Consider the following 13,595-nt stretch of genomic DNA (forward strand, 5'->3'; position numbering starts at 1 on the left):
AGGATCTGGAAGCACTCATGTCACCATTCCATCTTTTTCCAGTGCAATGGCACTGCTAGGTATGCTGCTGTTACGCTCCTTCTTCCAGGCATGGAGAGAGATTATTCACATCCCTCCATGACTCTGGGAGGTTAAACCCTGTTCAGCTTTCACTGAACGCCACTTGTGCTCAAGACACTTTTTGTAGCTGTGTGGAACTAAACCCCCAATATTCTGCAGAGCCAGATCCCTGGAGAAGCACCAGACATGGTACCAAGCAGGGTCCCCTCATCCACTTCCCTTCACGTTTCTTTGGCTGCACGGTCCGATGTTTATGGGTGCTGTGACACCCCAGAGCTCAACAGAGCAGAGAGGGTCCTGCTGCTGGAGTTGCTGGCCGGTGTTGGCAGCCAGGTGGCTAGTGAAGCCCAGCAGGACGGATGGATGCTTCACGGCTTCCAGTCCCCCTCTAGTGGCAAGACCAAGGCGTACTGCCGAAAGAGCCTTCGAGATCAAGAAGTAGGCTCCTTCCACACAGCTAAAACCGGTTCAGCTAAAAGGGGTCCCTACTGCAAAGAAGACATCTGGGATATCATTTTATGCCAAAGCAACCAATGCGTTTCCTATTATGAAGCTATTTCTCCATCAGCCTTCTGGGAAGTCTATTTAAATACATCCTCTCCTGTTCTCCAGTCACATCACGCTGCATTACACAGGATACAAAAGCCGCCTTGAACCTCCACTTCCTTTGTAAGAAACTTTCCTATCAAACAGCAACACACCTTTAAAAGTTTTATTTTTACCGTTGGGAAGCTGCTCTCCAAGCAACACCTTTTACACTGTGGGCTATGAGCACTTGGGCTCCTGGACATTCTCAAGCCAGTGAGACCTCCCCAAACAGATGCTGTGCCAGCTGTGTTTCCTCTCATGCTGCATGGGAAGCAAAAACACGATTGGGGAGAGAGAGAACTGCTTCAGAAAAACCACAGACTGGGCCGCTACTATCTTCAGCACATCTTTAACTTGACATTATTTTTAGCTGTAGACAGTGTGTAGGAGAAAAAGAACCTGATCAGTAGAGATTAAGCACAGTTTAACGCTCATGAAAGGGTGCATGCTAATTGCTGGGCTTGGCATTTGACTTGCATCTTGCTCTGCAAGCTTTGAACTTAAAAGAGGATGTTCGCTCTGGTTTCTGCACAGGCTAATTTTGTCAAACTGAAGTTTAAATAAACAATGCTACAACAAGCGGCGGTTATCCTTTAGCCCTTATGGAGGCATCTGCACTACAAATAAAGGAACACACACATTCAGCTTCACTCATCTGTTCCCTCGTGTCACATGATGGTTAAAGGTTACAATCCAAAGAAACAGCACTTTCTTTTTCCCTTTTCCCCCCCCCCCGGAGTGGCTAGTAGTAAGCACACCAGAAGAAAGTTCCAGGTCAAGGCTATGAATATGTACCCTGCCTGTATGCTTTATTACCCCACCGGCTCCGCTTTCCCTGCTCCAAGACACTTTGTGTCTCTACTTTGCTTCTGTACCTGCACTCTCTTGTGCATGACCACAGCATCTACAACACTAACTAGATTTTGCAGCAAACATCTTTCCTCAAGCATCATTTTCAGCAAGCCTCTTTTCCCTCTCCTGCTTTCCTCACTTGCTGCGATGTTACTATAAACTTCTGCCATCACTTGATCACCCTCCTTCAAACTGCCCTTTGCTATAGCGTCTGTAAAACCTCAGCAATGTTTAGATAAGTGATGCACCAAGACTATTACTCATGGCACAGGTCAGTATTATCTCATCAGTTCCTTGTGCTTCCCCATCTGTAGCCGTCTGTTGGCTTAGGTTATACAGAAATGCATGTATTCCTCAGAAGGCCTTTTTGTTGGTGTTGGGCTTTTTTTTTTTTTTTTTTTTTTTCCCTCCCATGTTCCTACAGCACCTGGCACAACAAGGTCTTGGATCCAAAGCTTAAGAACTTCAACTGCTATAGCAATACAAACAACAAATATGAAACAATGAGTCACTTGACCAAAATTGTTCAATGTTTAAGGTAGAACTGGTCAAAAAATTTTGCTTGCCAGGCCACGGAGGTTAGTCTGCAGTGGGAAAAAGGAGACGCAGGTTCTTGTGCTAGCCGTGCTCACGTTTCAGGCTTTTACTAAAACAATTCAGTTTGGGGCTCTTCAGTTAAAGAAGGAATCTATCCTAAGTAAATGAGTTCAGTCACAAGTTCAACTGGGCCACAAGACAAGAATATTTTGAAAAGCTTGAAATTGCTCAAGTACCTACTCGGGTCTGCTTGGCTTGATGTGCAGGTCTCTTAATTTTGTGCTGACATCAAGTCTTCAAAGTAACATTTTAAAGTGTGATACCAGCCGGCTAGCAGGAGATCCTGTCCCACAGAGCAACAGCCTGGCTTCAGTGAGAGACACATTTCTCAGCAGAGGCACTGACACTGCAGTTACTGTAGGTTACTGTTGCAGGTGACTCTCTCCAGCAATGCAGGCTACTATGAGTACTTTGAACTCTACGTATTTCCCACTGAATAGCAGCCTAAGCATGACAACTAGTTACTTACCTTCCAAGGGGCTTGTTGACTGCAAGATACCTAAAATTAATAAAAACCATAAACCCCGCTCTTACTGCTCCAAGATGTCAACCATGGTCTAACACTTCACAGTCACAGACTGATTTTGTGCTGCAAGATTAAAGCCCCTCTGTGTTCAAGATGGAGCTTTTGAAGAGGACAAGTACAGAACAATCCCACAGGAACCGATTTCTAACTTTTCTCAGTTCTAGGCATCCTGTTGGGACCAATCTTCTCTTAAGTTGTACGCTGAGAACCACCTATTTTTCCAAAACGAACCATTAGCGCTGTAACTTCATGGACTATCTCAAGGTAGTCAAGCTCAACGACAGTAGGGGTAAGGGCTTTGTGATAGCCCAGCTCCACTGGTGTAGGGCTGAATCTGCCTGCCTGGCCCTTGGAAGAAGAGGTGGCGGGGGAAGCCAAACCCCAAACCCCAAATAAACCCACATCTTGGGGGGGTGGTGGTGGTGGGAATAATTCATTTCTCAGGCTAATCATTAAGGGAAAAAATATAGATGCAAATAACTGTGAGAACTTCACCACGATTCTGGGACCCTGGCAAAGGGAAATTAGCCAGATGTCATGCTGGCAAAGCGATCAAAGGAATGCAGTAAATGCAAGTCATCTGGTAATGGCAATGCAGCACTGACCAGAAGCCTGGGTATAACAGAGAAACAGAGCTAAAAATATATATATATACAGTCACTGTTATCACCTCCAAGCACGACCAATTATTTTTCATCCAGGCTTTCACATACTGTTTACTGTGCTCTGTGGTTCAAGACATTAAGCAAAAGCACGCCACACAAATCCGACCTTTATTCGTACTTCATCTGCTATTAAAAAACGTATCTGTGATTTGATACACTGCTGTATCACACTGAGCATGTATAAATGCATTAGTAAAGAAGGATGGGAGCTGACTCCACACCAATTTCATGGCAGCGAGGGCAAAAGCAGTCATTTTGTTCTGTGTGCATTCAGCACCTAGCACAATGGAGCCTCAGTCCAGGACTGTGACTCCTATGCTCTACGATGCAAATAATCAATCATTTAACATTCCCAGACCTCTGCAAGGCTTCCATCATTTAAAAATAACTTGAAAATTCTGGCTAAGCCTCAGAAAGTGCCTAGGTCAGTTGGGGTTGTGGTCACTCAAGAGTCTTTAAAAAAAATCAGTAGTGCTAATTCCTCATCTCCAACAAAAGCATACATACGGGGGGGGGGGGGGGAAGAAAAAAAAAAAAGAGCCCACTAATCTGTTGAGCCCTTTTCCTTAGCCATCACAGACAGAGCAGTAATGTCTGTAACACTGCCCTTGTACGTGCTAGCAAAGAACACAAGAGAGGCTTTGAAATGAGTCTCTTTGCAGGCAGCTTCACCCAGATGAGAGCTCTGGACAGCAAGCCCCAGTGCATTTATGCAGTTCACAGGCGCTGCCGGGGTTGACACCAGAAGGCAGCACAGAGCCGCTTAATTAACTGTTCCCTTTCTGGGACTGTATTTTGCTCTGCCCGGTTCTCTGGGAAAATCGGGAGAGCTTAATGTGGAGGCCAAGAGAATACTTGCAGCACTCCCTCTGACACACTGAAATGCTGTAAAAGCCAGGGCTCTATCCTGCAAAACGCTGAGCTTGCTTGCTGCAGCCCAGCAAAGGGCTTAGCCATCTTTTAGGGCCAGGCTTACAGGAGTCCCTCTGAACACAGGCAGCAGCACTTGGATGCGTTGCTGGAGCACAGCTGCCCTCTGCATGGACAACTGCTTGGTAGCAGCTTGTTCTTGCACAGGCTGGATTTGTGGTTTCCACCCTACGAACACCCAGGAAGGGGGAAACTTCCCCCCTTTCACCCTTATTTTATACACTACTAAAACCCTCTTCAGAAGCAGCTACTTCTCCCCCTTTGAGAGCTTTTAAGCCACACAAGAAAGCTCACTTCATTTGAACTCATTGACAATTCATTACTGAGGCACTGACAGAAACCAACAGAGAAGTATAAAGTATTCGTGCCCAAAGCTGCTTAAAATCATCCTTTTAATTAAACTCACGTAATATTTGTAGGCCTGAGTGTCTCTGCCTTAACTAGCAATTTTTACACTGAAATCCAAATATAATTAATTGCGCCAATGGTTCCCAAGCCAGGAACGGATTGTGCTCCTTTTCAAAGTCAGGACTCCATGCTGCTCCCAGGATAATAAAGACCTGCTGGTGCTGTTGAACTAAGGGGATATAACTCTGAGCAAGGCTATTAATCAAGAAGATGCAATCCCTGCACCGTCAGCTTATGGCCTATGCCAAGGTCACACCACATGGCAGTGACACAGCTGGAGGCAGAAGGTGGTTGTTGTGACTCAGGGCTAAGCAGTAAACCACACCAGTACACACAGCTATTCATTTGTACAGTGCCCTCCTCCTCACCCCAAAATACTACACGTGCCTGCATAAACACGAATACGGTGATTCCTCTGACTAGGTCTGCAGCGAAGAGTGAAGCTGAAAGGTGATTTGTGTCCCTCGCACCATCACCCACCAACCTCCTCCCCGCCCCTTCCCTCTCAAAATCTAGATTTCAAGAAAATCTAGAAACAGTATCTTCTAACCCAAGGACAAAACAACACATGATGTCAGCAGAGGAGGAAAGGAAAGCAAGGTGACCCTAAAGCCCAGAAACTTAGCTTTGTCAGCCACGCTGTCCTTCCCCTTAGGAAAGGAAGAAATTAATAAATCCAGCTATCTGATCTAATTCTACTCTGTTCCAGCAAGACCATATTCATTTTGAGTATGGAGGACCTGCCCACTCCATTGAAGCAAGCAGATGACTTTGCTTGGCTGCCGGGAGACACCAGCTGGCTGCAGTGCTTGACCCAAGCATGACTGGGATTGTTCAGGGATGCTGGAATTTTTATGTTGAAAGATGTTCTGGCCCAGCACAAGAAACCACATGCACACAGACAACCATTCAAACATACCGATCCAATGCCTCCAGGGTCTAGTTTTTTGCAGGAGCTGGCAGCCCAGGGCTCCTAATGATGCTAGTGAGGTATGGGTGCTCAGTAGTTTGTGGGTAAGTGAGATTATTTCACATCCTTCAGCTGGGTAGACTGTGTTAAAAAAATAACCCTCAGAGGTGGACAGAAATACTTTTTTTTTTTTTTTTACCCTCAATGTAAAAATAATACTCCCGTTACTATTGTTTGGTGGTTTGGATTTTGCACAATGAAAATGCACATTTCTGTTGAAAAGGTAGCAGGGGGTGGGTGGGGGTGAAAATTATCCAGAGAAAAAGCAGAAAAATGAGTTTTAAAAAATTCCTCATAGAACGTGCCACTTCTGTCTGCCCTTTGAGGACATGCAGATGGAGAAAAGCTGCATCTTGACAAGGGCTTTTATAGCAGTATGTGAGGCTTAGGCCTGGGCAACAGAGCTAGCGTGCTGAGCGCTAAGGTTTCAATTCAGCTGTGATGAGATGGGACTGTACTTCCTTTTGTAAGCAGCCAAAAATAAATACATAAATAAAAAAATAAATAATGCTGTCTAAGTTCCCAGACAGGGACTGAGAAGTGCCAGCTTCCCCCCCAGCCAGTCAGGCTGAAGCAATGCAGCTGTTTCCCTCAACTGCAACCTCCAAAGGGCAGAGTCTGGCCATGCTCCCAAAGTCCTGTGTGCAGCAAGTCCTGTGTGCAGCAGCACCCTCCTGCAACGCTCCAGGACCAGCTCCCCCCCCCCCCCCCCCCTTGTCCTCTGCTCCAGCTTCAGTGGCAAGAAAAAAAGAAAATGGGACAAGGATCCCCCCCAGGTCATTCACCTCTGCTTGAAAATGATCCAGGCACACTTGAGTAATTAACAACAACATGACCCATATACCCTAATTATCTGGCAAAGCACCTCCTATTTTGTTTATTAGAACTCACAGCACACCTAGACACTGCGTGGTTAGTTTACACATGCCAGGAGAATAGGGGAAAATAGACACAAAGGAAATAGTTATTCAGAGCCTTACAATGTCTTCTGCTCCAGGCTCAAAGATCTCATCAGCCTGGGTCCTCCACCCTTTTATGCAGCACTGTTGTACTTTATTCTCAGTGGAGTCTTGTTTTGTCCTAGTTTTTGATATTATTATTTCTAATTAAAGTCAATAAAGTGAACAATTAGCAATGATAACTCAAGCTGAGTTGATGAAAGCCACCATAGTTAAGCATTTATTCAAATAACCATTTCCCATGCCCTAGCTAACAGAGATCTTCTAGAAAGGAGTGATACAACATGTTTCAAAGATTTAAATAAAACAGGGAGCAAAGGTGTTTTTCAAAACTTAAATCATCCCAGTGACTCCTACTCTAAGTCATAAAAATACATTACCAGCGTGGGGCGGGGGGGAGCAATTGGGTTATTTTTTTTTTCCTTTCAGAGTGGAAAAAACACATTCTCCAGAAACTGCATTACAATAGCTATGAAGAGGATTTTTTCCTTTAAATCAGGGTTTTTTTCAGATGGACACTGGTTCTGTGAACTCTGCAAATATGAATCACAGCAAGAAACTACATCAGTGGGTGCGTTAGTGCACGAAGGGAGTCATGGTTCAGGCCACATTTCAAAGTTTGGGTGTAGCTATTTAAAATCTCCAAGGCCACAAATTCTACAGTAACTAAACAAAGTAAGTAACTGTACTAAAAAAAATTACTGAAAGCTATATTAAATGCAACATGTTCCAGCTATGACATGTATCTATATCCATAATCCACTTGAGTGCAATGGCAGCAAATGGAAGAAATTCAAGGCACTCACTATTGGATCTATGCATCTGTTTTAAGGAAAGCTGTGGGAGCAAAAAGGGATGGAGCTGCCTGACTCCGCATCTCATACGGGAGCCACTTCTTGGGGCATAGGGGCTCCTTGAGAAGCAAAAGCTGTGGCCTGAACAGGGGGCACATTCATGTTCTTGTATGTTACCGAGTTTGCTACGGCATCGTAAGCCACTGATGGTCAGCTGAGCAGCGGTAACAGACTGCCCGCAGGCTTCTTGCTTGCCTCAGTTGTAAAGTAAAACAAGTTCGCAGAAGCCACCATGAATGTGGCTACTATGGTCCAGGGAACATGCAGGCAGAGGGTTATAACAGCCCTATTGGAACTTACAAAGCAGTTTCTAAACCCCCTGGAGCTCCCAAGGCTTTGTCTAGGCACACTCATGAAGCTGAGCTGCAAGGCCCTACACAAACCTGGAAGCTGGGATCTGCTGACATGGATCCTACAGCACCTACTACTGCTTTGAATAGAGATCACAAGATGTTCAGAGAAGGAAAAGGGACTGCATGCTGGATTCGAGACACATATATAATGGTTTATCTTAACTTACTTGTAAAAAGGACCAAGAATTTCAGCTGACCTTTCACCAGATGAGCATCAAACCTTTTCTTCTGTTGCTACCTGCACTTGATTTTTACCATCAGGAGAGAAAGAGCACATAGTCCAAACCACTGCTGGGACTGCACTCAGCCCTTCATGTGTGGATTCCCAGGACACAGCTGAGCTGCAGCTACTCCCAGCACACTCATTATGCTTCTTGCAAGGGAATTACCTGCTTCCCCTCCCCCAAAAAGTGGGGGGGCAGAAAGGATGAACAGCATCATATCCATGCAGACCATAAAACTCCAATCTGCCAAGTGACCCTAGGCTCACTGTTGTACCTACAAAGTTCATGCATTTGGCCTCCTGGTGATACAAAGTCATTAACAATCACTGCAGCAGCAATGAACCAGACTGAAGCATGTGGTAATTGATTAAAAGCAGACATGTCACAGTTGCTTTTTATAGTTCCAGTTAAGTGCCAGCCTAATTAATGGAAGTTAGTGTGCTAATTATAATAGTCTGCGTTGTGAGTCAGACTAAAGTGTTGTGCAAGAAATGTCGGAGGTTTTTTTCATGCATCCAAGCTAAATAATTAAACTTATTTTTGTTACTTCTTAGCAACAGGAGTGTTATACAACTGGACATCATTCCTGCAGCTGCATTGAAAAGTATTTAAAAGTGTATAATGTAGAGCAAATATTTGCTTAAAGACAATGCAATCTGTTCCATCATTAGCAAGTCATTTTGGAATAAAATTTTAAGGCTTTGTTTACCAGACTGGTGAAAATGAAGCTTCTTCTATGGAAGGCAGCCTCAAACACATACCTTTTCAGCTCTGCAGCATTTTCTTAAACACCAACCCAAAATCACAGCTCGCTCTCTCTCTCTCCTCATCTCTTCCATTCTTTGAGAAGCACTAAAGTACTGGTATTTTAAAAGTGAAATCAGTGTGATTTCAGTATCTTCTGAAACCACCAGGAAATTCACCGCTTTCAGCTCTCTACAAACTCAGCTAAAATGGTCTGGCTGACTGAGATTTTTTTAGAGCCTCTCTAAACTAGAAAAAACAGTTGCAGGATTGCACAGAATACCTGGAATAGGCAGAACAGTAGCAAAACCCATGATAGTTTAGAAATCAAGGGGATGCGCTTGAGTACAGAGGAGTGGGCTTGGTTACGTTTCACCTCAAGCAAGTTCAATAGCTAGAAGTTAACAGGCAGATGACAGTATGAAAAGCTGAGATTATGTTAGGCAGAAAAATATTGGTACTGGGAAGAGATGCTGAAGTGAAAGTGAACTAGAGAGATAATTCACCAAGATGGTCTTATGTATGAGATTGGTGGAGAGGAAAATTAGAATAAAGCCAAGAATAAACTTGGAAGGACAGTGTAATTCAGGCTGGAAGGGATCTCAGGAGGTCAGTGGTCCAGTCTTCTGTTCAAAGTAAGGTCAGCAAGAAGGCCAGACCAGCTTGCTCAAGGCTTTATCTAGCCGGGTCTTGAAAACTTCTAAGGATGAAGAGTGCACAGTCTCTCTCAGCAATCTTTTCCAACGCTTGACTGATCACTTAGTGATTTCCCTATATGCATGCAGAACTTTTCTTGTTTCAACCTAACCCATCGTCTCTTGTCCTCCTGTTGTTCACCACTGCAAAGAGCAGGCTTGTCTTCCACATAACCTCCTAGCATGCTGCTGTTGGGTAAAATGCTCAGAGGCAACCTATTTGAGGGAATTTCAAGGGAATGTGAGATGAACAAGAGAGGAGAAACCTACTGAAGGCTTCGTAAGAGAAAAGAAACAGAGGTAGGGAGGGCAAGGAATGAAGAGATAACTTATTCTGCGATTTAGGGAGGGGATAGCCCCTAGGGCTTTTAAGGAAGGGCAGTTTTAGTTAAGCTCGTGATGCGAAAGGCAGGACAGTGCCTGGAAAGAAACATGGCACAAGGAAAATCAATGCAAAACAATGATGTAAACTGTTAGCAAGAGGGGCTGAAAGGAGAGGAGCAGGTAGAACTTGTGGGAAGTGCAGATGGGTGAAAGGAGGAAAAAAAAAAAAAAAAGTAAATACAGCCAGTGAGCTGTACTTGGCAAGACTGGTTTTTGCTGTCTCCAGCATGCCTCTGAATCATCTTCAGCTGTCACAGACCCTCCAGCCTAGTTCAGGTCCCCAAAGGGACCTTTATCCTCACCAGAGGATCACAGGGCAAGGAAATACCACAAGGACTTCACAGCAAACCAATGACATTTAAAACCAGTTGGGACACATACACAGAGTCCTAGAAACTTCTACCACATACATTCGTTACTGACTCATCTGAGACTGGGAAGACTAAAGGGAAGAGCTGTATTACTGAATAAAGACTTTTCTAGAACCTTAAAAAGCCTACAGATTTATAGCAGCTGACAATGATTCAGTCACCCTGAGCAGTCAACCTAGATGCTGTCACTGCAGAGATTGAGTACAATGAAATGAGAAGTTGTGCCAACTAGGCCATTCGTGTCATACTGAGAGACAAGACGAACTTTTCTGACCTTGCCTTCAATAACAAGCACACACAGCACAGTCAATAAATGCAGGAACACCTCTCTCCCCGCTTTTCCTCAAAAAAGGTTAAAAACTCAGAAATTATAAATGGCTCACTGTTTTCTCCTGTTACCAGGAATAGCACGAAACAGCCTTGCCATAAAAACAGAGCCCTGAGCCCCAGACAACATGCAGGCAGATAAGCACATGATACTCTGGGCTGCAGATGAACTCTCAGCAAGGACAGCACAAGACTTTTTGGTTCCAGACACATCTGGTAAGGCTTCCCCATACCTCCCCTGCCCAGACTTTTCCAACCACAGCTTGGATGTTGCTCATGAGCTCTGCAAAGCTAAAAGTTCAACTCCAGACAGACATGACTGCCTAGCTGACTTTCTGTTCCCTCCTACATAAACCCCATGGACAAATTCCTCCCTGCCTCTCATGCCCAGCCTATTCCATCCCTGGTTTCTACCGGGACTTCTGCAAGATCTGTCTCTGTGCTCCCATGTCCCACAGCAAGTGACAACAGGATATGGGCCAAGACTAGATGGGGAAGGGTCTCCCAGGCATTTCTACCTTCATTTTCTCCCACAAATTCTCAGGCACCAGTTGCTCCTGAAAGCCTTAAGAGCGCAGCAAGTTAATATTTTATTTAAGCTAAAGGGAGTTTTTGGAAAATAGTTTCTTTTCTGGGCATGAAAAATTTAGTCTGGCTAAAACAAGAGTAAATTGCACAGGATCAAATCCAAAACACACAAATCTATACTGCTTTGGCTGCTTTGTTTATTGGGAAGACAGAATATTTCTGTTTTCTGAGGAGAAGGACTCCTGGTTTTGACTACTTTTGCAATGAAAGCATCAACACAACACATTCATTTGCCAAGGAGCTCTGGTTACTCTTACGCACTTACGTTCTTTGATCATGTAGAAGACCTATTCACAGAGTAAGACCCAACTTGATAACCATGGATAAAACCTTCATAGTATCTAGAAGGTTAATACCGTGATGCATCACTGGTGCTTCTGCACCTAGAAGAGTCTGACCTATATTTGAAGACTGAAGGGATTCAACACCACTTGAGTTGTAGGCCTCAAAACCTCAGTGTGCCTAAATGAAATAAAGGAGCGGGTTCACAAAACAGCTACATTCCATTATGAACAAACACAGCTTATCTAAATTTAGATGGCACTGGATCCATTTAAAATACCTGTAAGAACAACACACTACTGTAAAATACAAACATGAAGCTGTGATGTACTGCATGCTGAAGAACACTGATTTTTTTTTTTACCCATCCTTTGAGAGCAAGGTGCACCTGAGTGATATCAGTGCAGAAAAATATTTACCAGGCAGGTCTTGCATCTGCACAGTTTAGCCTTCTGCTCCATCTCAGAGGTGGCTGTATACTATTTAAAGGGAACAGATTGATGAAAGAGTGAGATTGTGTTTCAAGTTAATCATTACAATCTGCACTTTTTCTCTGGACTTACTTGATTTGTGGAATTATGTCTTTCAATAAACGTCACAACACATGACAGTCAATTAAATCTAACATGTACAAATGCATGTCACCCCATTTTCTTTCAGGGACACAAAAACTCCACCATGCCTACAGTTAAACAAACTCCTTCATTAACTTTCCCCAGCTAATGTCTGAGATGACGCATCAGCCTTTGGCTGCCAGGTGACCTGTGCTTCACTCACAGTAGCCAGGGCACGACATGAGAAATATCCTGTCCGTCAAGAACCTTTAGCTTGAGTATTTCAGCAGACCACAGCCATCTAGGTGTTCTGAGAAGAGACAGTGTCTCTCAGAAAGAACAAGCCAAGCAGAAAACAGCTTTCTGAAGAAATTTATACCTTTTGATTTATACGTAAAATTTGCCCTTTGAACAATTTCACTGCAGCTATTTACCAGCAGCCAATTAAACAGTGAAACAATGATGAACCAAATTAAAAAAAATAAAAATGGTTCTCAACCCTGGATATGAGGCACAGACAGCAAATACTAAGACTATTAGAAAAACTCATCAGAACCTCGACATGAAAGAGCAGATCTTCCAAGTTTGCATCTTCTCAAGCCAAGCTAGGATTTTATCCCTCTCATTTTCAGGAGATTTCTACTAGACAGAAACTAATCACTTTAAAAGTCATTTTAAAGTCACTGCAAGTGCACGACAAACCCCCTTGCCAAGTGGAAAACAGCTGCAGTGCTACCTGCCTGAGATCTGGTCTCTGACAGGCTTTATCAGCCATTCAGCTGGCAAGCAGTGATTTGGCTAAAGTACCATGTCTAAGGAGACTCCACATTGGAAGCTCTCAGAAAACTCTGCCTTGAAATAAGGGATTGCACTGGTTTGACTCCATCTGTTTAATGTACTAATTCAGTTATTTTATTGGGAAAATTCAGTGTAGATGAGGACCAAACTCACTAATCAAAGGGAACCGTCTCCCTGACGGACTGACACTTGCACCCCTAACAATCTCAATGAAATAATAACATGAAAAGCTTAAGCATATTTTTTTTATCAAAGTCTGTATTAACTATTTGACTGTGATCACTTTACTGGCTAGAATGAACAAAGACTAGATTTAAGAAAGAAAAAAAAAAATCTATGATGAGGGTGGTGAAACACTGGCACAGAGAGGCGGCAGATGTCCCATCCCTGGAAACATTCAAGGACAGGTTTGACAGGGCTCAGAGCAACCTGATTTGGCTGAAGATGTCCCTGCTCACTGCAGAGGGGCTGGACTAGATGACCTGTCAAGGTCCTTTCAAACCCAAACTATTCTGTGATAAAGCATCAAGTGGGAAAGCCATGAAACAAGTTAAACGAGAACTGGCAGAAGAAAGAAACACAACAAGAAGACTGAAGGAGACAAAAAGGAAGCCTGGGAAAAAAAGGAGAAAAAGGAAAAGAATGCGATAGCTACAATGAAAAAGATTTTCTTGCCATGACATGCCAGACATGAACAACAACAAAAAGACACTTGAGGTATTACAGTTGTTAGCAACAATCCTTCAGTCATTCCTACAAGATTACATCATCATCCAATATTCCCAATCCATGGCAAACAGCAGGAGACTCCTAGTTTTAAAACTAACTGATCGACCAGAATTAAAAAGCAGTCTAATCTTCCCCTG

At 43.7% G+C, this 13,595-nt stretch overlaps 1 protein-coding gene across 3 annotated transcripts in view; it reads right to left on the reverse strand.

The window, feature by feature from the left end:
* Positions 1-13,595, reverse strand: part of NARS2 (asparaginyl-tRNA synthetase 2, mitochondrial) — a 52,653-nt gene that overhangs the window by 20,925 nt on the left and 18,133 nt on the right. The window lies entirely within an intron of this gene.

The sequence above is a fragment of the Falco rusticolus genome, chromosome 2, assembly GCF_015220075.1.
Source record: "Falco rusticolus isolate bFalRus1 chromosome 2, bFalRus1.pri, whole genome shotgun sequence".
NCBI lineage: Eukaryota > Metazoa > Chordata > Aves > Falconiformes > Falconidae > Falco > Falco rusticolus.